This window comes from Ambystoma mexicanum, chromosome 8, assembly GCF_040938575.1.
Source record: "Ambystoma mexicanum isolate Mex_15411 chromosome 8, UKY_AmexF1_1, whole genome shotgun sequence".
Classification (NCBI taxonomy): Eukaryota; Metazoa; Chordata; class Amphibia; order Caudata; family Ambystomatidae; genus Ambystoma; species Ambystoma mexicanum.
The window spans coordinates 631,662,394-631,678,107 of NC_090929.1; the positions used below are offsets into that span (position 1 = coordinate 631,662,394).

The window sequence follows — 15,714 nt, forward strand, 5'->3', positions numbered from 1 at the left end:
GAAGCGAATGGCAGTATGACTGACGTGGTTATAGACTGCGCTCCTTAGGGTGCCTTTGACTAAGGAGATGTGCATGAGTCTTTGTAAAATCTGGGCAGTTTGAATGTCCATATACAGCACATGCGGGTCGTGTGTGAGAGAGCGACTCAGGCAGAGATGATTGGTCAGACTAACGAGGAAGACCGTCAGCCAAGACAGTGTTAGGCAGAATTGCAGGCAGTACCCTCCGGGACCACTACACACAATTAGGACTAGAGGTGTTAGCCAAACCAACCTTTGGTATAAGTCTGTACCACACAGTTTTTGGTAGCGAGCTGAGCAGCCAGGCTTATCAAGAGTGAATGTGAGCAGTACAAGCAATTACACAGAGGACTTTCAATCACAGTGGTTCAAGAAGACACTTATACTCAAGGTTTCTTGTTAAAAGCGCTTATTAATTTATTACACAATCATTTAAAAACATTTCACTAGAAGGAGGCAACTTAATATTATAAACCAATACACTTCAATACAAACTCCTAAGGTTTTAAGACAATTTGAGCTCCCCTGAAATAGGAGCCAAATGGCAGTTCTATTTTACTTACCTTGTGCCTTTTGCTCCCTTCTAAGTAACAGATCACATATACTTATTAGACAGTGCAAATAGTTTCAGTTCATCAGAAGAGTTCAATTCAAGTCAATAGGCCAAGCCAAAGTCAATGGGCTAGTGTTCAGGATAGGAAAGAGCAGTTCTGTCATCAAACGGAGAAGTTTTTGCGAAAGTTCAGTAGTTTAGGCAAAAAAGAATCATATGTCGGGTCACAAGCTGATTAGGCCTGCAAGTTGGGAAAGTTTCACAAACTTTCACCGCGAGAGTTGCGTTCTCTCAATCGGGTTGACACAGTACCTTAGTATAAAGAACAAAATGCAGCTGACGATGTTGGTTCCTGGCAGGTCCTGCAGATCTCACTGTTCCTGATCCTCAGTCGTGGGGACAAGAGGGAGGACGTCGTGGGACTCCTGCACTGCACGGGATCGTCGGAAAAGCAAACAAGATGGAGTCAGTTCAGTTCCAGTAGCTGTAGATTAAAGTGCACAAGCTGGTGTCCCTCTGCCTGGTTAATCCTAACCAGCCTTGAGAATGGTATCCAGGTGGCTTACGAGTTGATTGGTCCCATCAACTCAAAGGAAGAAGTCGTCCTTGAAGGGGCTTCTCTGTTGAGATGAACTTGGGAATTCGGACCAGCAGCAGGGCTTCACCGGGCAAACCAAAGGTCCAGGAGTTGCAGCAGCCGTCCTCTTCCAGCTCGTCCTCGGTTCTTTCGTTCCATTGGTTGACTCTGCTTTCCAGTCTTGGAGACTCGCCTTTTAAACAGTTCTCCCCCCTTCATTCCAGCCTAGCTGTCACTCACCCAACAGGGTGGCTGTCCTTGCCGGACAGTCAGCCAGCCAATCACGCCAGAGTGCATTTGTGTCTCCTAGGAGACTAAGCACAGGGAGTTTCAGGCACCTCCCTCACTTCCTGCTTACCCCAGACACTCAGATGACAGAGGCGGCCAAAGGGATACGAACAAAGGGACCATACCTGGCTTGGCGCACAGAGACAAACACTAGAAGGACCTTTCCAAAAAGAAATGGCGAAAAAAGAAGAACGGGACCCGTTTAAACAAAGGGGCTTAAGGTGCCATCTTGGAAAATATGGCTCCCGTGATTTTTAGCTACCGGTGTTCGCAGTCGGGCAAAATCGTGGTGGTTCGTTGTAAAACCACTGCCACCAGCCTTTCCAATAGGAAAGGGTAGCATCTGACTGCTACATGAGTATTTAGACACAGGGGATACTATGTAACGCCTCCAGCACTCCATTGTAAGATGGTGTGTGCTGGGCCTAGGAATTTGGAAAGACTAGTAAAGTCACTTTCACTTTACATTCTCTGGGAAACAGTAGTTTATCCCAGAGAAGGTATTTAAACCTTTTGGTAAGTCTAAAAAGACATCCCTGTGTCACTGCACTGAAGGTGCTCTGTAACACAAATAAAAAAGATGATGCCTATGGAGTTGTCTAAAACTCCACAATCAAAAGAAATAAACACAGAAAACAAATAGAATTAAAAAGTACAGGGTCCCAAAGTTCAGCAAAAGAGCTGGGGGTCTCTAAGGTAGAGAGGAATTAGCACATTTTGAGAATTCTCCCTAACAGACAGTGGCCCTCATTACGACCCTGGCGGAAATCGAAAAACGATGGCGGAAATGCAATACCGCCATCGAATAGCGCTCGGTGCGACTATGACCCGTCACCGCAAAGTACGAAGCCATTAGCGACACCGTAGTGAACGCCAACGCTAACTGCACCAAGCACGCGCGCGCGCGCCATGCCAAACCGCAAACACCACCATGGTGCAACGGTACGCCAATTCCGACCCTAGCGGACATGTACCTAACGCCATCAGGCATGGCGTAATGTACCATTCCGCCATGGCGAGAAGTACGGCATCGCGAATCAACCGTAAACGGCCCCACTGAGTGCCTGTACACCGCTCCCTGCCCACAAAGTACAACTCCCCGTAGGTGCAATGAAGCCACAATGCAACCATTGAAATGTACAAGTCACCCATGCATGCCAACGAACAAAAGAAACACAACAGGGGCCAATGAGAGCTGCAGGGCACAGATGGCACGAATACAGAAGCCATCCCAATGGACATGACCACAGTCCCCCACCAAGAAACGCACGCAAACACAGGCACCTGTGACCAGCAATATTCCGAAAATCACATCATTCCACCAGTCCACCTGGCTGACCGGCATCTGTTACACAAAACCCAATCCCCCGCCCCTGAGCATGACAACATTCAAACTGTCATATTGGCAGCCCCCATCCCTGACCTCACTGGGCTTCGTAGGCAAACGCGGCCAGTACAGTACCACGCAACTAAACCCCGAAGCCGGAACCCGATGCAGATCTCCTCACAATACATCGCCCCCCAAATTGGCATATGCCACATCACTTGCAAAGAAAAACGCTACACGGGCCAAATCCGAATAGAAATTTTATGCACATCAAAATCACCAAGCCCATACAGCCATCAGGCCATGAACTCCAAAACACCAATCACCATTGTGGGCTGCTTCCGCAAGAAATGACCAGCCACTACCTGTGTGTCGCCCTGTTCCCCCATGGTACACAGAGCCACAATCACGTACGAAAATGCAACATGGAAGCGCACAGAACCGCAGGGCCGTCCCAATGGGGAGGCACTAGTCCAGCTGAAAGGCCGAAATGTTGCTCCGAGCCACCAGTACTGCGTAAGGGCATGTGGCCCATTGGCGATCGTCCCATAAGATCATAATGCTGCTCCACTGATTAACACGAAGCAGCAGGTGTCGGGAGTAAAATCCATCTGCAGGAGTGGCATACAGATGGCAGTGGCAAAAGGGGAGGAGATACCTGTCAACCAAAAGAAAAGAAAAAGAACAGAATGGCCATCAGAACTACATTCCAACTACTCACTTCAATGATCACACGAAATCCACAGCCATATGCATGCTAGCCCAACCAAAAGGATCATCACCACCCCAAAACCACTTGCGACTCATAACCATCTATATCGAGGTGCAAACACCATCACAAACGAGTGTACCTGTGCATGCGTCTGTCAAAACAGATTCCATCAGATGGGAATGTTAACGTGCATGGACACAAGTGTCTGAGGGCGCCTCGAGACAGGGAGGGCTCAACAAGGCCAGATGGACGATGGTCCCACAATGGCAGCCCTGCATCACATAGCGTAGGGGAGGCGGATAGATCCCAAGAAGCCCTGTACATGGCAAACTCTGTATCAAATCACCTGCCCATGCATCCATCCATCATTCCCTCATCCCGGGATCAAAATGCCTGAATAATTACTCACATAACATTAGAAACATCCATTGAGTCCGTGCGTCATGCAGCCTGCTAAATCCACAGTGCCCCAGCCCGTAATTCCAGTGTTGTGAAGTAACATGTTATTGGGAACGGACGGCCTCATCGCCCACTTCGCTATTGCGCATCCCAAACTATTCATATCAATCATTGCTCCCTCGCCATGGGCCCTGTCTCAAGGACATAGAACAATAGAACGTTACATTTGCAGTCAGACCTGTGGGCATCTCCTCGCCGCTAGCTGGAAACCGAAAGCGCCGCCCCTCGAATTCCTCATTTGCAACATCACGTCAAAAAGGCATCTGTGGCCGTTTGAAATCACTAATTATTCCATCGAGTGCGGCTGTGTGTGAAAATGGCAACTGCCTTCACCCACGAATGGGACGCCCCGCCCGTCGTTGAACCTCGGTGCAGTGATGCATGAGGGTCCACCGTTACTCGAGTACTACGTTCCAGTGACCCTTCACAAGTCTGTTCGCGACTGCAATGAATGCATGTGAAACAATGGGACCACAGCAGAATGAACATATCAACCAATCTTACACGGCCATCGGGTACAAATACATGATTGCAATAGCAAGATACAATTCCCCGAATTGCAGCGTTGTGCGCGGGACGTGCTCGGCCAAAGGGGAGAGCAGTTTGCACAGGTGGAATCAATCACCACAGGTGGAGGCCATACAGCCTGAAAACACATAAATTGCACAGCCAGTCTCCTCCCACAACCACACCGAAATGCTACCGGCAGGACTCGCGATGTTGGCCCTGGGGGACCTGATAGCACTGCAAGCGCTCCGACTCCAAGAAGAAGACGAACACCAACTACAACCAGCCGCACGGAGGAGACGCAGGAGGAGGAGGAGGCCAAGGCAGGGCCAGCAAGGGCTGCCAGCACAGCCACTACCACCACGCAGGCAGCCCGCAATCCCACGCCTCCGAGCACATCCGTTCAACCTCACTGATGAGCAGATCCACACCCTCTACCGTCTGGACCGGGACACCATAACCGCCATTGTGGACATGACACAGGCTGACCTTGTCAGCATGATAGATAGCCCAACCGCCATCCCACCCCTACTGAAGGTGGTGTCTGTACTCCACTTCCTGGCCACAGGCACCTACCAGCACACAGTCGGACAGTTGCATGGCATTTCTCAGCCACTGTTCTCACGGACACTATTGCAAGTGCTCAATGCCCTCCTGAAGCACGCAGACGACTACATCTCTCTACCACGCTCGGAGCAGGAAATAACCAACACAAAAGTGGGATTCCATGCACTTGGCGGCATACCGGGTTGCATTGGTGCCATCGACTGCACCCATGTTGAATTGGTCGTCCCACATGCCATGGAGGCCCAGTACCGCAACCGAAAACAATTTCATTCCCTGAATGTACAGATGGTGTGTGACTCCAACAGGATCATTACACATTGTTGTGCCCGATTCCCTGGATCAACCCATGATTCTATGGTCTTGAGGAACTCTACAATACCACGCTACATGGAGCGACACGCAGGGAACAGATCCTGGCTACTCGGTGAGTCTCATTACATGCATGATGATGTGGGGTATGTGAATTGGCATTGACCTGCCAGGAAGGGGGGGGGGGTGTGCGTACGTATCAATGGCATTCCACATCATACGTTTCTCGTCCACATACAGGTGATGCTGGATATCCACTGAAGAGATGGCTCCTCACACCAGTCCGGAACCCACGGGACCAGCATGAGGAGGACTACAACCATGCCCACTCACGTACCCGTGTAGTCATTGAACAGGCATTCGGCCTACTGAAGACCCGTTTCCGCTGCCTCAGCAGGTCTAGCGGGGCACTCCTGTACCGCCATGAGAAGGTTGCAAAGATGGTGATGGCATGTGTCATGCTCCACAACATGTGCGTACGTAGAAATGTGCCCATGCCCCCTGACGCAGAACTGCAAGCACCTGATGATGGTCATGATGAGGGTGGGGATGTGGCAGCACCTCATGGAGTCTGCGAGGCACCGGAGGCCCGTGACATTCGTCAGCATCTCATTGATGTATGCTTCTAGCACTCACGCCTGGTGGCTGATACATGGACACGGGACTCGTGGCACTGCGTGTGTCTGGGACATGCACAATATGGACTGTACGCCTATGATGGCCTAGTACACAAAGATCAATGTCCACACTTCTCATTGGTTGATCGTGCACTTTTTATGGCATATGTGATATCATGTTGAACACCCTATCGACCCGCCACCCAAGTGAGCCCAACACACCCCCTCCACCCTCCTACCTCCCCCCCGAACACCAGTGTCCAAAGATGCTCATTGTCAGTGGGCTGTCGCTATTGCATGCCCCCTCTGCGGGTATCAGGGGCACCCCTGCCTGTGGAGCGCAGGTTCCTTCCAGATCTACGTTGGGGGCTGCCCTGGACGGAACTTGCAACGGATGATGTGTCTGCCTGCTCACGTCCATGCATGTCCCTAAGGGTTTGCGAGAGCTCAGTGAGCACACGGCGCACTGCGGCAAGTTCGGCACATACGTCTTTGGACGTCGCATGCAGTTCCCCCCTCAGGCTCTCGGTGCTTCTCTCAATTTGTGCCCTTAGCGTCTCTGTACCTCTCTCCATTTCTGCCCTAAGTGTCTCAGTTGATGTTTCTATGTCTGCCTTAGTGCCCCCACATTCATCGGCATGGTCCTTGAGGAGTGTGGCCAGTTGCTGCTGTTGTTCGATCAACTGGTCGAGGGACTGTTGCCTCTGCTGGGCCATGGCCATTTGCGGGGGTGTCACAGAGGGGCTGTTGTCCTCATGTTGCCTTGCCACAGGGCTTGTGGGGGATGGCCAGTCGTCGTCTGGTGGGTGCCCCTGCGTGGTATCCTCATGTTGTACGGGATGGAACAGACAGGGGGATTGGGACAGGTCATGGATGGATCTGACTTCGGCATCCCCGTTTTCTGTGTCCGAGCATGCTGCCATCAATGGGGTGTCACCTATGGTGCTGCTGCCACCAGAGGCAGTGCCTTCTGTGGCATCCATTGGGGGGACCTGTGGTGGTGGTGTTGTGGGCATGCTGGCTGCTGGGGTGCCTGTTGATGTTCCCTCCTCTGTGCTGCCACCTGATTTGTGCTGCTGCCGTGTCTTGATGCGTGCAGCTGAGGTGGAGGGTCTCTGGCCGTTGGTCTTGGCCCTCTTTGCAGGTGTGCTGGTAGGGGTGTCCTGTAGCTCGTCGTTTGGATCGGACCCTGTGGTGGAGTAAAGGAGGGCGAGGGTTATTGATGGGTCTGTGGGAATTGGAATGGCATTGTATCACATGCATTGGGGTGGTACCTGAGGGTGATTTGGGTCGGGGCCTTGGAGGTGCTTTGATTTGTGTGTGGAGTGAGGGTGCAGTTGTCTGGCAGCCTGCAGTTAGGGTGTGCCTGCTGCACGTGTAGTGCGTGTATTAGGGGTTTTTAATTATTTATGTATTTATTGTGGGTTTTAACGTGCGCTTGCAGGCCGATGTGTGTGGACGTTCTCCTGGACATGTGTTTCTGTTGCACTATGTGGACGCATGGTACTTCACATGGATGGACTGTGTGGATTTGGCATTGTTTTATCTGGCCCACCTACCTGAATCTTCGGATGTCTGCACTCCTTTCTCCATCCCTCCGACTCCCTCTATGCTCTCCATTCCGATGGTGGAGGCACAGATTTCTTCCCAGGGGGTCAACTTGATGGGTGATTCAGGACCTCCCCCGGTGGCTGTGGCAATGTTGCGGTTGGCAGAGAGTATGCTGCGGACGCGTATCCGCAGGTCGTCCCATCGCTTGCGGCATTGCTGTGGGGTGCGGGGTGCGGTCCCCACCGCACTTACCCGCTGTGCCACCAGAGCCCATATGGCCTTCTTGTTTGCAAGTGCCGTCCTGGTCATTTGCGTGCAGAAGACGACGGCAGCATTCTCCTGGAGGGTCTCTGTTAGCACGGTGAGTTCCTCACGGGAGAAGTGGACCTGCCGCTTGCGGTCGCACGCTTTCTTCGCTACTTTTCCCATTTTTCTTGGTTTCGCTAGGGTGGTTGACGGGTTGGGGTGTGTTTCAGGGTAGTGATTTTAGTGGTTGTGTGGTTTTAGTGTATTTATAGGTGTACGCCGGGATGTTTCCCGTTCCGGGCCCATGTTTTAACTTCCGTTTCCGTATATTTCCGGGCACCGTACTTTCCGGTAGGCGCACACTGCGGTGACCGCTAAGAGGGGTGGCGGTATTGCACCTAGGGCGCCGTACAGCGGCGGTGTGGGCCGTTTTGGGGTCATTTCCGCCATCGCGGACTTTGCACTTCCGCCATGCCGTGGTGCTCGTGCCCGATGGGTCGGAATGGGCCGCACTTTGCTCCTTCGTGCAATGGCGGAAACGCTATTTACGCTGTGGCGCTCCGGTCAGTCGCTTTCCGCCAGGGTCGTAATGAGGGCCAGTGTGTGGAGCTGGCGGACGTTGAGAGATGCAAGCTGGTTGGGAGCCAGTGAAGTAATTGCAAAGCAGCCAAGATTGGAAAAGGTTTAAACATATGGGTAGGGACCTGGTTAGGAGTGCCTGCTTGAGTCCTTTTCCCTTTATTAAGAGTGGGTGTGCAAGATGCATGCTGGGAAACAGTCTAGATTGCTCTGTGATTTTGCACCAAGCTGAGAAGGTGGCAGTAATCTCACCAGGCATAGGCACTCGGGTGGGGTGGGTGGGAACCTTGGGTTACTGGTTGAAAACATCTGTATATGTCCTAGCTGAGCATCTGGAAAATTGGTCCTATTTCAAAACACAAACAACCTGACTGAACATGCATTTGTTCACACACAAAAGGGGGTTTGGGGAAGTCTTAGGAAAAGGACCTGTGCCCCGTTATGCGGAGAGTAACTGGAAGGACAGGCAGTACAATATGTAATGAACTGTTTTCGTAATTGATGTGTTCTTGTCCTGAGTGGTAGAACTCTTTAAATGTGAACGGTGAGTCTCCTGTGAAGTACTGTAAGCATTTTTCTGATGTTTGTTAATCTGCTTAGAATCACATGCTGTGCATAGGTCCGACATCCAGTGGTCACTGCGGAGTATTGCATTTTGTTTTTCGTAGTCGAAAAAGGGGACGTCGACAAGGCGTGTCTGTAACACTATCCCTATAGTGACGTGCGTTGTACCCACAATCCCTCACGCGTCGAGGTCCCTCAGATTGTTTTTTTCCGCCCAGCTTCTGGTCGCCTTACGCGGAGCTCCTAGAGAGACATTGCAAATACTTACTACGGACCTCGGTCCTTAATTATACTTATTATATTGTTAAAGATCCCTCCCCTCGACGTTAGCTGTGAAGCTGTTTCTCCGCCGAGCAAGTTTTCGACGGAGGGGAAGAGACGGAGGAGATCCTTCGGCGCTGCCGAACACGTGGCCTGGCCTCGCCGGCCAACATACAGTAGGGAGAGTGGGGGTTCAAACTTTTATCTTCTCTTTGAGAATGTCTTTCTTTCTCCCCTATCTTTCCCTTGGGGTTGTTATCACCAGTTATTATTGCCTCAGCTATGGAGAGGACACCTTTTAAGTTTTGCCCACGCTGTAGGGGCAAATACACTTGGAAGGAGAAACACAAGCTCTGTAATCGTTGCTTGCCCCTCGATCATAAGGAGGACAGCTGCACGGCCTGTAAGCTCTTGAAACCAAGAACTCTTAAAGAACGAAAAGTTAAGAGGTGGGCGGACTACGCTATGTCGAAGTCAGTTTCCTCACCCGCCGCCGCTGTTACAGAAAGTGACGAGGAGGGTGATAACTCGACGTCCGTTACGGAAGTCATTAACCCCCAGAAGGAGCGCTCGCACTCCTCGACGTCCGTCCCCGGCCCCGACGGGCTCGGCTCACGCCCTGCTTATGGGGATGAACACCCCGGCGACAAGGACGCACGTAGACCCCATAGGCCTAAGCACACAACCCACGGCTCTTCTTCGTCGAAGACGAAGGATCCATCTGCGCCGAAGGGGATGCAGGGCACTCCGGCGTCTACCTCAGACCGTAAGGGTCTCAAGCCCCACCCGCAAACGCAGCCGCGACCAGCGATTGGGCTTTCATCAAACACGGGCGCTACCTCAAAATCATCCGACGTAACGCTCCATAGAGCGGCCGTCGAGGAACAATGCGTAACGCAGGCAACGTCGACACGAGAGCCCTCTACTGACAAACTCGTTGTCGAGAGCCTGGCGAGAATTGTTTCCGAAGACAAACGTAAGCAGACGACGAAACAATCGTCGAATACCGTACATAAAGCTATGGAAATGCCGAAAAAGCGCAAGAGTAGCCAGGAACTGCCCCCTTCATCTAAGGGCACTTCTGAACTACCGGAGGGCTTTTCAGAGGGCGACGGAAACCTTTCTTCGACGTTGTGGGAGCGTTCTAAGCGTTTTGAAGGTGAAGACACTGATTTCCCCCCTCTAGACTATTCAGGGGTCCCACATGAGACCCTTGAAAGACTCCATTCTTGTATGGAGAAAATGGAAAGGTTTTTGGGAAGCCAAAACCCACCCACACCCAAAAGACTAAGAGAATGGCCCCAGGATGACCATAGGGTCAAGATTCCTAGGCTGTTTCCCCCTTCTACAGACGTATATGACCTCACTGAAGAGGAGCAATACCTCCAGGAAGATGAGGAGTGTTTGGGTGGAGAGGAAGAACATGAGGAAGAGGGGTTTGAAGAAGATCCTTACACTAGTGGAGGAGCTTTTGAAGAAGATACAGCTACCTCGCAGCCCTGGCAATCCCCATCAGTGCAGCCTTGGCAATCCCCATAAGTGCACCTAGACCCTGATGTCTTTCACCCTTCTCCTCCCAAGGATTCACCTATTGGAAACACCTCTCCCATAGATGACCAACCTTCACTTAAGGCACTATTGCGCAAGGCAGCAGCGCATTTTGAAATAGACACAGGGGAGACTCTTCCTGACATAGACTTTGTAGAGAAAGTTATTAAAGAAAAAGCCCCTGTTAGTCAGTCTATTCCGCTCCTGGCTTCTATAAAGAGAAGAATAACTCCTTCCCTTTCCAATCCTGCCTTAGTCAGAGGGGTCAACCCTCGGATAGGAAAGCTCTTCAGCCCTTCGTCCTCTGACCCTTTGTACATCAGAGGACATTCTATTCCGGACTCCCTCGTAGTTACTAATACAAGAAAAAGAGCGGGGGTACCACTATCCACTAGAGAGGCACCACCTGACAAAGAGGGCAAGAAGCTCTGTGCACTTGGGAAGAGAATCACGACCTCCGCCGCCTTCTCAACTAGGATTGCAAATAACAATTCCCTACTAGCTAGCTACGCAGATGCACAGGGAGCAAGCTGCGCAGCGAAGCAGAGGACGCACCAGAACCCCTGCGTTCACGCCTGTTAGCTATAATCTCAGAGGGAACTCTTGTAAACCAGGGCATCGTAAAGAACTCCTTAGATGCCGCAGAGACGGCTGGCCGTTCCCTGGTTCAGGGAATACTTCTCAAACGCCATGTCTGGCTGCGCAATTCGGGATTTAAGCCGGAAACCCAGGCTTCCCTGATAAATAAGCCCATAGAACAAACACATCTGTTTGGGAAAGCAGTTGATGAGGCCCTAGAACATGCGAAGAAAGAGTTTGATACCATCAAGGCTCTTGACCAAATTTCTAGGCCCCCTAACAGACGCAGCTATGGCAATAGACGCTCCTTTCGTGGCCAACACCAGCAGCAAAACCAACAGCAATTTTACTCTGCTACCACCTGGCCCTCTAACCATGGTAACAACACCCAGTTCAGTCAAAGAGGCCAACGCCGTGGCAAAGGAAGAGGTCGTGGCTCCAGCCCCAAAGGTTCCACGCCCAATACCAACAAATGACCCGAAGATTCGGGTCCCCTCCCATGCATCACCGGTCGGGGGCCGGCTAACATCGTTCCTTTCAGCATGGGAGGGAATATCGTCAGACCGCTGGGTATTATCCACCATAGCCCACGGATACCGCATCGAATTCAACGGTTCCCCAAAGTACAGACCCCCACGGAACCGACGCATGACACCGGAACACCTCACCATTCTTCTTCAAGAAGTAGAAGAGCTACTGAAAAAAGAGGCTATAGAGGCTGTCCCCCTATCTCAGGTAACAGAAGGTATTTATTCAGTGTACTTCCTTGTACCCAAAAAGGACTTAACCATGCGCCCTGTATTAGATCTGCGCCCAGCGAACAAGTTTGTCAAACCCCAAAAGTTTTGTATGGTGACCTTGCAGGAAGTAATCCCACTGTTATCACAAGGGGATTACATGACAACACTAGACATGAAAGATGCATACTTTCATATTGTAATGTTGCCAGCGCACAGAAAATACCTCAGGCTCAAGATAGAGAACAAACACTACCAGTTCAGAGTACTACCCTTCGGGATAGCATCTGCACCAAGGGTATTCACGAAAGTACTGGCAGTGGCAGCGGCCCACCTGCGCAGGTTATCCATCCCGGTATACCCTTACCTCGACGACTGGCTCATAACAGGGGATTCTTACGAAACATGCTTCTCCAATACCCAAAAGACCGTAGACCTTTTGTCCCAACTGGGCTTCTCCATCAACGAAAAGAAGTCCAGCTTAGACCCCAGCCAAATCAAACAATTCCTAGGGGCTCTAATTCGAACAAAGGACGGCCTCGTCTTCCCCTCCAACGAGAGGGTCCAAAACATGCTGTTTCAGATCCCCCATTATGTGGCATGTTGAGAGGTGACGGTACGCAAAGCAATGCGCTTGCTAGGGATGATGGCGTCGTGTATTTATTTGGTACCTCACGCGCGCCTGCGCATGCGCCCAATGCAAGAGTGGCTCTACAGCCAGTGGTGTCAGGCCAGCGGACAATGGGACGATCTAGTGGTGGTCTTGCAGGCCTTGGTTCTCTCGCTACGGTGGTGGACAAAAGAAAACCTGTTATTAGGGAAAACTTTTGCCACACCCGCAGTGGAAGCCACTCTAACCACAGACGCATCCCTTACAGGATGGGGGGCTCACCTATCCCATCAGACTGCTCACGGAGCGTGGACTCCGAGCTTAGCATCCAAGCATATAAACCTGCTGGAACTACTAGCGGTGTTCAAAGCACTGAAAGCCTTTCAGGAACACCTACAAGGAAAGACAGTGATGGTCCTCACAGACAGCACCACAGCCATGTACTACCTCAACAAGCAAGGGGGCACTCACTCTCCAGGACTGCCCAAGCTGTCCCAGAATATATGGAAGTGGGCTCTCAACACAACATGTTCCTACTATCACAACATGTACCAGGGGAACTCAATCTGCTAGCAGACAAACTCAGCAGAGACTTCCCCCTGCCCGAAGAGTACGAATGGCAATTGCACGAAGACATCGTCTTAGACGTCTTCACGCAATGGGGGTTCCCGGAAATAGACCTGTTCGCAACTCTGGAGAACTCACAATGCCAAAGTTACGCCTCCAGGTACCCCCAGAACCAGTCCAAGGGGAACGGTCTGTCGATTCAATGGTCAGGGAAATTTGTTTACGCCTTTCCCCCGACTCCCCTTCTCAACAAAGTGGTGCACAAGATGCACCAGGAGCAGGTTACCATGATACTAGTGGCCCCAATGTGGGCCCGGCAGCCATGGTTCGCTCACTTGATGGAGATGTCCCTATCTCCCCCAGTGAAACTTCCCTGCCCATACTACATGCTGTCACTGGACAAGGGCAGGACACTGCATCCATGCCCTCAGACCATGAACTTAGCAGCCTGGCTCCTGAGATCATAGAATGTGGACATTTACAACTCCCGCAGAGATGTATGGACATCCTCAGGGAAGCCAGAAAACCTAATACTCGCCACTGCTATTCTAGCAAGTGGAAAAGATTTGTCATCTGGTGTAGAGGTAAGAGCATCAACCCGGTTGACTGCTCTCCCACTAACATTGTTCTGTACTTGACCCATTTACTGGATTCAGGTCTAGTCTTCAATTCCATTAAAGTCCACCTAGCGGCACTTTCTGCATACACCACTTCCCAACTTAAAGTGTCGTGGTGGAAGATACCAGTTATCAAGGCCTTCATGGAGGGGGTAAAGAGAATACACCCTCCGATAGCTAACCCAGCTCCCGGATGGGACTTAAATGTGGTACTTTCTAGACTCATGGGCCCTCCTTTCGAACCCATGCACAAGGCAACTCTTAAAGACCTCACTCTTAAGACTGCTTTCCTAATAGCTATCACCTCCATTAGGAGAGTAAGTGAACTACAGGCTCTTTCTGTACTAGACCCCTTCGTAACAGTTCACAAGGATAAGGTGGTTCTACGCACACACCCAAGGTTTGCACCAAAATTCATCTCGAAATTTCATGTAAACCAGTCAATAGAACTACCAACGTTCTTTCAAAACCCTTCCAGCTTGGGAGAAAAAAGTCTGCATACACTAGATGTACGCAGAGCTGTCATGTTCTACATGGAAAGAACCAGACCACAGAGAAAGACTAATCAGTTCTTTGTCTCTGTGGCAGCAGGAAGAGAAGGAGATGCAGTTTCAAATTCCACTATATCTAGATGGATTGTTCAATGCATCACTCTCTTACACTCTTGCTAAGAGAGAACTACCCTTCAAGCCAAGAGCACATTCCACTCGAGGCACTGGGGCTTCCATAGCGTTCATTGCAAATGTTCCCCTTGAGTCCATCTGCAAAGCGGCTACCTGGAGTTCTGTGCACACCTTTACAAAACACTACTGTCTAGATGCACACTCTAGATCTGACTCCCAGGTGGGACAGGCAGTATTAAGACATCTTTTCTCTACTGTTGCTTCTCATAACCCACCGCCAACTCCGGGTACTGCTCGCTAGTCTATGCACAGCATGTGATTCTAAGCAGATTAACAAACATCAGAAGACAATGCATTACTTACTGTAAAAGCATTTCTGATGGTTGTATCTGCTTAGATTCACATGCGCCCACCCTTCCTCCCCGCTCGGATGGAAGGAACATAGACATCCTTTTCTATATTTCTCTCTTTTCTGTACTCACTCACGTCTAGAAGGCTCCCTGAGGGCAGAAAAATACAAACAGAGGGACCTCGACGCGTGAGGGATTGTGGGTACAACGCACGTCACTATAGGGATAGTGTTACAGACACGCCTTGTCGACGTCCCCTTTTTCGACTACGAAAAACAAAATGCAATACTCCGCAGTGACCACTGGATGTCGGACCTATGCACAGCATATGAATCTAAGCAGATACAACCATTAGAAATGCTTTTACGGTAAGTAATGCATTGTCATTCGGAAGATACTCCCTCTCCCTTTAAGTTGTGCACGCTTTAGTTATTTTCGTTTTATGAAGTACATTTTATTGGGAGATCTCACCTCCCAAAAATGGAATTGAAGATGTAGACGGTTTTCCAACATCAGAACATTGAGACCCTATGGTCCTGCTTCTGGTCCAGAGGTAGAGTTTAAAATAGACTCGTGGACAAAACATGATTTAAGCATAGCCAAACAAACATTGGCCAAGCCAATCATTTTGGCTTCTGCAGTTATGCACTGCGTTTTAGGTTTATAGGTATGCATTTGTGTTGAGCCTTTAAAGAATGGGGTTGGCACAAAGAACATCCAAAGTGCCAGTCATCACGTGACTATTGGGTGAACTGTTAACCTCAGGTCGCTGATTAAATAGTCTAACGTTTTATTGTGCAGCTGACGCATTGTGTAGGCCCATAAAATGCTTTTCATCTCTGTACTGCTGGAGAGATTTTTGCAAAGGGCTGTGTGATAATTAACTTTGAAAAAGGGAAAAAATACTACAATGGAAGCAGCAGCGCAGCTGTCAGGCTTCACTTC

General features: G+C 50.5%; 1 protein-coding gene across 4 annotated transcripts in view; it reads left to right on the forward strand.

The window, feature by feature from the left end:
- The window catches only part of LOC138472257 (alkaline phosphatase, tissue-nonspecific isozyme-like), a 472,404-nt gene that overhangs the window by 331,464 nt on the left and 125,226 nt on the right, over positions 1–15,714 (forward strand). The gene's annotated exons all lie outside the window — the stretch shown is intronic.